The 9,014-nt window shown below is 46.2% G+C and overlaps 1 protein-coding gene across 1 annotated transcript in view; it reads right to left on the reverse strand.

The window, feature by feature from the left end:
• TESK2 (testis associated actin remodelling kinase 2) overlaps positions 1 to 9,014 on the reverse strand; it is a 106,560-nt gene that overhangs the window by 96,156 nt on the left and 1,390 nt on the right. The window lies entirely within an intron of this gene.

A 9,014-nucleotide genomic window follows, 5' to 3' on the forward strand; every position in this document is an offset into this window, starting at 1 on the left:
GGAACCACTGTAATGCAGTGCTGCCCACCTCCAACTTGGACAGCCATTCCAGAAGAAAACAATGGTCAATGGCCACTGAGAAATCAAGGAGAATTAACAAGGACACATTTCCCCGTGTCTCACCTGACATAGGTATCATACAGGGTGATCAAGGCAGTTTCCGAGCCAAAGCCAGACCTAAACTCCAACTGAAATGGATCTATAAAATCAGTTTCATCCAAGAGAATCTGTTTCTGGTCTGCAACCATGCACGCAAGAACCTTGCCTAAATAGGGGGGATTGGTAACTGACCAATAATTATTTAAATTTTCTGGGTCCAGGGAGGGTATCTTAACGAGTAATCTTACCACTGCCTCCTTTAAACAGGCAGGGACCACCCCGCTCTTGCAAGGAGGCATTAATCACCTCCCTGGCCCAGCTAGATGTCCCCTCTCTGCTTGTTTTTATCAGCCATGAGGGTCAAGGGTCAAGAGCATGTGGTTGTCTGGACTGAACCAAGCACCTTGTCTACATCCTCAAGCCCTACTAGCTGAACCTCATCCAACACAACAGTACAAGACAGTGTTCTGGACACTTCTTGAGACTCAATCACTGTAACTGTGGAGTCAATGTCTTTGCAGATACAAGTGATTTTACCCTCAAAATTATTTGTTTATTATTTGATTTATATCCCGCCGTCCTCCCAGCAGGAGCCCAGGGTGGCAAACAAAAGCACTAAAAACACTTTAAAACATCATAAAAACATACTTTAAAATACATTAAAGCAAAACATCTTTAAAAAATTTTTTTTTTAAATTGTCAAGACATCTTAAAAAAAAGGTTAAAAACATTGTTTTTTTAAAGGTTTAAAAACATTAAAAAGCAATTCCAACACTGGGAGACTGGGATAAGGTCTCAACTTAAAAGGCTTGTTGAAAGAGGAAGGTCTTCAATAGGAGCCGAAAAGATAACAGAGATGGCACCTGGCTAATATTTAAGGGGAGGAAATTGCAAAGGGTAGGTGCAGCCACACTAAAGGTCCATTTCCTATGTTGTGCAGAACAGACTTCCTGATGAGATAGTATCTGCAGGAAGCCCTCACCTGCAGAACACAGTGATCGACTGGGTATATAAGGGGTAAGACGGTCTTTCAGGTATACTGGTCCCAAGCTGTATAAGGCTTTGTACACCAAAACCAGAACCTTGAACTTGGCCCGGTAACAAATGGGCAGCCAGTGCAATTATTTCAGCAGTGGGGTAATATGTTGGCAATACCCTGCCCCAGTGAGCAGTCTCGCCGCCGCATTTTGCACCAGCTGCAGCTTCCGGTCCAACCTCAAGGACAGCCCCACATAGAGCACACTACAGTAATCCAGCCTGGAGGTTACCAGTGTGTGGACAACAGCGGTCAGGTTATCCCAGTCCAGAAACAGCTGCAGCTGCCTTACCAGCCGAAGCTGGTAAAAGGGACTCCTATCCACAGAGGTCACCTGGGCCTCTAGTGACAAAGATGGATCCAGGAGCACCCCCAGAGTACAGACCTGCTCTTTCAGAGGGAGTATGATGCCATCCAAAGCAGGCAACTGACCAATTATCTGAACTCAGGAACCAACAAACCACAGTGCCTCCATCTTGCTAGGATTCAGACTCAGTTTATTGGCCCTCATCCAGCACACTGCCGAGTCCAGGTAGCTGTCCAGGGCTTTCACAGTCTCTCCCGACTGAGATGTTACAGAGAAATAGAGTTGGGTATCATCAACATACTGCAGACACCTCGCCCCAGATCTCCTGATGACTGCTCCCAAGGGCTTCATATAGATGTTAAACAACATGGGGGACAAGATGGTACCCTGCAGCACCCCACAGCACAACTGCCAGGGGGCCGAAAGACAATCACCCACATGCTATTATCTGAAAACAATCTTGGAGATAGGATCAGAACCACTCTAAAACAGTGCCTCCAGTACCCATCTCACCAAGTCGGCCCAGGAGGATACCATGGTCAATGGTATCAAAAGCCACTGAGAGATCAAGTAAGAATAACAGGGTCGTACTCCCCCTGTCCTTCTCCCAATAAAGGTCATCCATCAGGGTGACCAAGGCCGATTCAGTCCCATAACCAGGCCTGAACCCAGACTTGAATGAGTCAAGATCACCTGTTTCATCCAAGAATACTTGCAATTGCTGCGCCACAACCCTCTCAATCACCTTCCCTAAAAAGGGGGTATTTGCAACCATTCGGTAATTGTCACAGACCAATGGGTCCAGGGAGGGCTTTTTCAGGGGCGGTCAAATCACCGCCTCTTTCAGGGTGGCTGAAACCACTCCCTCCTGCAATGATGCGTTGACAACACCCTGGATCCACTCGGTCAAACCCCCTCAGCAAGCTTTAATAAGCCAAGAAGGGCAAGAGTCAAGAGATCACATTGCTGGCCACATCGTCACAAGCACCTTGTCTACATCACTAGGCCGCATCAGCTGAAACTGTTCCCAAGAAGGTGCAGCAGACGTTGCACTGGACACCTCACTGGGGACTACAGTAGATGTGAATGGGGCATCAAGACTGCTACAGAGGTGAGCAACTTTACCCTCAAAGTGCCTTGCAAACAATTCACAGTGGGCCTCCAAAGGGTCTAAAACTCCATTTCCTGGAGTTTATGTCAACAGACCCCTAATAGTACAGAAAAGCTCCACTGGACGGCTACTTGAGGATGCGATGGAGGCAGAAAAGTGGGCCTTCTTCGCCACCGTCACCATCACACAGTAGGCACAGTTATGATGTTCTACTCATGCCCGATCAGCTTCACAACACGTCTTTCACCACTTGCACTCTAGCTGTCATCCAGCCTGTTTCATTGCCCTTAGCTCACTGGTGTACCAAGGTGCAAACCGGGCTCCACAACACCAGAGAGGGCGTTCGGGGGCAACCGTGTCAAAAGCCTGATGCGCCTCACTGTTCCACAGTGTGACAAGGGCTTCAACAGGGTCACCTGCTGTATCTATTGGGAACTGCCCCAGGGCATTCAGGAATCCTGTGCATTCTATTAGTCTCTGGGGGCAGACCATCTTAATCTGTCCACCACCCCTGAAGGGAAGGATCACAGCCATAAGTCTAAACTTCATCAGGAAGTGGTCTGACCATGACAATGGGGTGACATCCACCCCCTCTATCTCCAGACCACCCCTTCCTCCATCTGGAGCAAAAACCAAGTCAAGGGTGTGCCCTGCACTATGAGTCAAACCGGTGACAACTTGAGACAGCCCCATGGCCGTCATGTAGGCCATGAAGTCCCAACCAGGAACACTAGAGACAGCCTCAGCATGGACATTGAAATCACCCAGCACTATCGTTCTGGGCTTCTCCAATACCACAGCCAAGATGGCCTCCGCCAGCTCAGTCAGAGAAGCTGCCAGAAAGCAGGGTGGACGGTACACCAGCAGCAACCCTAGTTTACTGTCTCCTTGGCCCGACACCAGGTGCAGGCCCTCACAGCCAGCTCCAAGACAGAGTGGTTTCCTGGTGAAAGAGTTGGAAGTTCTGTAGACCACAGCAAGTACCCCCGCCCCACAGCCTGTGCTGGTGTTGCCTGGTGTGAAGGCAGGCAAAGCTGGGTCAGATCAACTCCTCCCAGCTCACCCACCCAGGTCTCTGTAATGCACACCAAATCGGCACCTTCATCCATGATAAAGTCATGGATGAGTGTGGTCTTAATGTGTACCGATCTGTCATTAAACAACAATACACACAGGTCAGTGGGCACAGCAAATGAGCAACGAGGAACCCATCCATGAGAGGAGTGGCAGCAAGGAACAAGGCAGAGATAGCCTTGCCCTCTTCTTCTATGGTAATTCACCACCTTCCCATGGCTATACTTCCCTCTGCCCATGATCACTGAAATTGGGGTGGCATCACTCATGTCCCTCCTTACTAAAACACCTCCTTAACACCTGATATGGACCCAACAAGAACCCACCAACCAAACCTACCTGAGCCAATTATTCCAGTAGGCCTCTGTGCAAATTGAGAACTGTCAAACCCACTCAATATTTTTCACAAGGGCACATCTCCTTCCCCTCTATTTCACACCCAGGGAGATCCAGCCTTTGGCCAGTTACAGACTCTCACTCTGAAGGCATCTTCACTCTGGCAACTTTCTCCCATCATTCAGCTCACTGCACAGGCTCACACCCTGCACAAGGACTACATATGAGCATTACGCCCTCCCCACTACCAATCTCCTCCAGATTGGTTAGAAAAACAACAAAAACAAAGGAAATAGAAGAGGGTAGCGCCTTTGCCCTCGGGACTCCCTAAGGGGTAACCCTCTTCAGTTGCAGCCCAAGGGCAGCTGGGCTTTTATGCCTCCTGACCCAGCCAGGAGCTGATGCAAGAGGCTGCAATATTAACTACAGCCTCTTTCTGGACAAAGGGTCAGGCAGCGGGTCCCAGTCCTTGGAACACTTACCAGGAACTTCAGCTGTCTCAAAAGACAGCATCCCAGAGCAGCCAGCAGCAAGCACTCAAATGCTCAGATACTCACTCCCAGGGCAGGTCTTCTTCAGTCCCCCTAGTGCTGCAGCTGTTCACAAGGACCCAAAGGGCAGCAGAGCTTTTATGCCTCCTGACCCAGCCAGGAGCTGACGTCAAAATGCTTTACAAACAAGTCACAGCGAGCCACCATTGCTTCTACCACCTCCTGTGGACCAGAGGGTAAAAGGCCATGTACAACCTGTGAAAGCTCTATTGGACAACATAATGAGGATGTAATGGAAGCAGCAAAGTATGCCTTCTTTAGTGCCTTCGCTGCCATGGAGTAGGCTCAATAATGAGCATTTATCAGTGTTCAATTGTATTCGTCTAGAGTTTTTCTCCACTTGTGTTCAAGCCATCTGTACATCTCCTGCACAATCTGCAACCTGTGAGGGATGACAGTAGTGTGTTGCTTATAACAAGTACGCTACTAAAAAGTCCCTGGGCTCTGTACCATTGCGTAATTAAAATTAGTAACTGTGACGAGGAAGCCCATCTCTCTGAAACCATATCGATCTCTGACATATAACAGTTGTAGAGACACCACATCCTATAGGAGCAAAATGGCTCATTATAAATTAGCAGTCACACAATTTGCAGTGAATGATTAATTTGTGCAGACTAGATAGGATTGCTTGCTAGCTTTTTTTCCTGGCAGAGCTCTTTATGTGACTATCACAAACTCACTTAGCTTTTCCTGGCAGGGAAAAACAGTAATGGGGGAAAAAAACTTTGCTTGCTAACTTCTGTTAACGCAGCTGTTAAAGGCAGGAGCAGGGGTGTAGTGATCCAAGGTCTCAGGAGGTCTTAGACCCTTGACTTTTTTGGAAACAAGGTCCCAATGTCTCCAGTGTCCTATGAGCCAATCAGCATGAACGAGGAAGTGTGTGGGCCACTTCTAACATGCTTCCTTGTCCTTTCCTGCTAATTGGAGCGAATAAGAGTAAAAGGAGGTGAGTCAGCCATTGAAAACTCTTCTCAGTAGCTAACACTCTAATACACTCCCCTGTCATGCTGATTGGCTCCTAGGGTATCTGTTGTGGGAAGGACTGAGGAGCGTGGAGATGACAACAGTGAGCAAGTGAGTGAGTGAGGGGCATGGTTGTGAGGCAATGTGGCATGATTATCATGAAGTGACGGTGCACTTCTGAATTTGTCCCTACACTATTGAGGCAGAGAAGCTCTATCGGGGTGGGGGGAGTTTGAACTTTAATGCAGAGCTATGCTTGTCATGCCTTTCATGGAACAATATACATTTTGCTATTTTAGCAAAATTGTTGATACCCAGGAGTACCTATCAATAATTAGTTGTACATTTAACTTCCTCAGAGCATTCTGGTGAATTATGGCTGTTATTCTTTAATTCAGGGGCCTTCAGTATAGCACCCTGACCCTCCCAATTTTTAATTTTGATTTTTAAAAAAACAGGTGTTTTTTTCTTTTTTGTTATCTGCAGGGAGTTGGCTGCTTTTGGAGGGTGTTGGCTGCTTTTTTTGGCTGCTTTTTTGCCTGTGTTTTATTTGTTTTGGGGTATACAGGCATTGTGCCTGCTTGGGGATGGGCTTCTGAGCTTTGCCAGTGTTTCTTCTGTATGATGGATATTTTGTGGCACCCACCACAGTTCCTCAGATTTTTCAAATGTTTCCTTGGGCCCAAAAAGATTGTGAAGTCCTGCCTTACAGTCTAGGGATTTCACCAAAAATCAGGATTCTACTGCTCTGCATGGAGTTATAATACCACCTGTAATACCCAATCATGCATTTTAGGTATAGAGCTACCTTAAAGTATGAAGGTGTGTGCCTGTTGCCAGCGTCCCACCAAAATTGGGAGCAGGAGAACACAATGCAGCATATTGTCATCCTTAATGCTAATATACAAATAATGTCATGAGTACTTATATAATCAATAGTATTTTAGATCAAAGTGAGGACCTGGATCCAAAGACAAAACAGACTAGCTGGTATATAAGGAAAGCCAGAACAGGTAAAAAGGGTATTACACAAGCACGGACATGCATTTTCCTAGAACAAGGTATTACAGGTTGTCTCATACTGCTTCTAATAAACCTTCGTATTTGTTTTAGGCGTGGTAGATATGGAAGGCTCACTTTTGAAGTGCAAAACACACATTTATCTGAGAATTCCCTGAACACCATGTGCTTCCTTAATCCAGGTTGCAGCTGGTCTATTAAGATCCTGCAATTGATACAACATCAAACAAGTGCTATCCTTTCCCAAACAGTGTTTAATTTTAATTTAAGTAAAGGCATTAACAGGGTTTATCAGGGCTGGTTCAAGACGGTTTGCTTTCTTAGGCAGAACAGCAAATAGCAATACCCCATCCGCAAGTCAAGTGGCACAGTACTCAAGGCTGGCTGTTATTTTGGCACCTGAGATAGAAAGTCCCACAAATATTTCTCCCTAGGAGTAAAAATACAATAATAATAAATTAAATAACTAACAATTTACTGTCTTTCATGACACTCAGAACCAATGGCCTGAGGCAGCTGCTTCACTGTGCCTAACGGCAAGGCTGTCCATCTTCTCAGGCGAGAGGAAGTAGACATTGCTCTTAACTACTCCCTGGTTCCTACCATATTGTAAGACAGATAAGAACCACATATGGACTTATACTGTGATAAAGATGGCTGCGAAGAGTTTGTATTTTTCTGTCACTATTGCATCTACCATATATCAGCCAGTGGAGCTCTGTAGGGTGGTGAAGGGTTGTGGACCTGGGAAAGTAGGTCCTAGAGCCCTCAAAGACACAGTGTGATGAGTTAGCTGCACATTTTGCAGATAGTCACTCACATCCATGCTGACTGGGACGCTATAATTGATGCAGTATCAGAGATGGGTGCGACTAGTGCACTGTCTGTTCAGGCTGTTATGGTTACCTTTCAGGTTGTACAGACTGAGCACGCAGACAGCCTGTTTGGAGATGTGAGGCTATGACCCCTGCCTTGAGGCAGTTTTGAGATGGATGAGGAGGAATAAGCCAAAACTTAATCCAAGTAAGATGGAGATGCTGTGGGTGGGGAAAGTTAACTCTTCCAGATGAAGTCTTGCAACTAATGTGGTTTGCAGCAGACATACTAGGAGTAGCATAGTGGCAAATTCAGAAGTGCAGGGTCCCTTCATGATAGTCACACCACACTCCCAGAATTCACAGTTTCTTCTGCGCTCACAGAATTATATAACCAGAATAAAATTGCTGTGTGAATAGGTTCCCCCCCGCTTACTCTCTCTCTGGGGGCTAAATGTTAGGGAAAATATTTTGATTTTAAGAATTCTAAAATGAAGCTGTGTGGGACTAGGATTTGGGAGACCAATGTACCTTGTCATGAAGCTCATGTCTCGTTTACCCTAGGGGCCAATCAGCATGAAAGGGAAGGCATGTGTTAGCTACTGAGAAGAGTCTTCTCAGTGATTGAGTCACCTCCCTTCATTCTGACTGGGTCCAATCTGTACAAAAGGGCAAGGAAGCATGTTGTTAACTAAGTGAAAAGACTCTTCTTAGTGCCTAGCATGCTCCTCTTTAAGTAGGGTTGCCATACTGCCAATTAGCCAGGTTTTACCCGGATTCTATCCATGTTACCTGATGCCAGCTTAGCCCATTAGTGGCCCAGATTCCCAGCTTTCATTTTAAAAAAAGCAAATTTGCCCTTTTGGATCAAGAGATAGAAAGCATAACGTGGAGGCAGTTTTCTGCCCATTTTGTGAGAAATCAGCCTACTCCCACCTTCCATTGGTCTTAGCCAATGAGGGACACCACAGGTATCCTGGGAAAATCAAGAATTTTTGCCTGCCTGCTGCATATGCAGAATCCAGGCAATTTAGAAAACTGCACATGCTCACTTGATTAACACATGCAGCTCCATCCCCTATCAAGATACTTTCTGGTTGAGTCAGCAAGGAGAAGCAACCTTTATCTTAATTCCCTCTGTGTCTCAGGGTATGTGTCTTAAGTGGCGAATGCAATGGGAGGGTCTGCAATGGGAGGATGGAATAAAGGGGTTTGAATCCACCAAATGCTCCCTCCCCTGAACAAAATATAAAAGCAAATCTCTCTGTAGAAAAGGCTGAGGTATTAGTACTTGCATTTTTCAGTCCTGCCCCCACCTTGTTAGCAGACCCTTATTTCTCTCAGAGCTAGTTTCAGAGTTCTCTTGGAATTGAAAGTAGGTCTGACTGTTAACCTGACAATTGTAGTTGTGTGAGGGGAATAGAGGGTCTCCTAACAACTCTCAGCAGCAGCACCCTTCACAAACTACAGTTACCAGAATTTTTTGAGGGAAGCCATGACTGTTTAAAGTGGAATAATAGTGGAATATATGTATGGTGTGGATGTGGCCTGGGTTCTTCTTGTTCTTAGGTTTAATGGCAAATCACGGCCAAGGTAAGGCCCTATTATCGCCACCTACTGGCACAACGTCGCAGCACATCTCACTCACAATATTTCGTAAAGTTTAATAGCCTTAAAAAAGGCAACGGGGTTGATGGCA

Source organism: Rhineura floridana, chromosome 6 (assembly GCF_030035675.1).
Source record: "Rhineura floridana isolate rRhiFlo1 chromosome 6, rRhiFlo1.hap2, whole genome shotgun sequence".
Classification (NCBI taxonomy): Eukaryota; Metazoa; Chordata; class Lepidosauria; order Squamata; family Rhineuridae; genus Rhineura; species Rhineura floridana.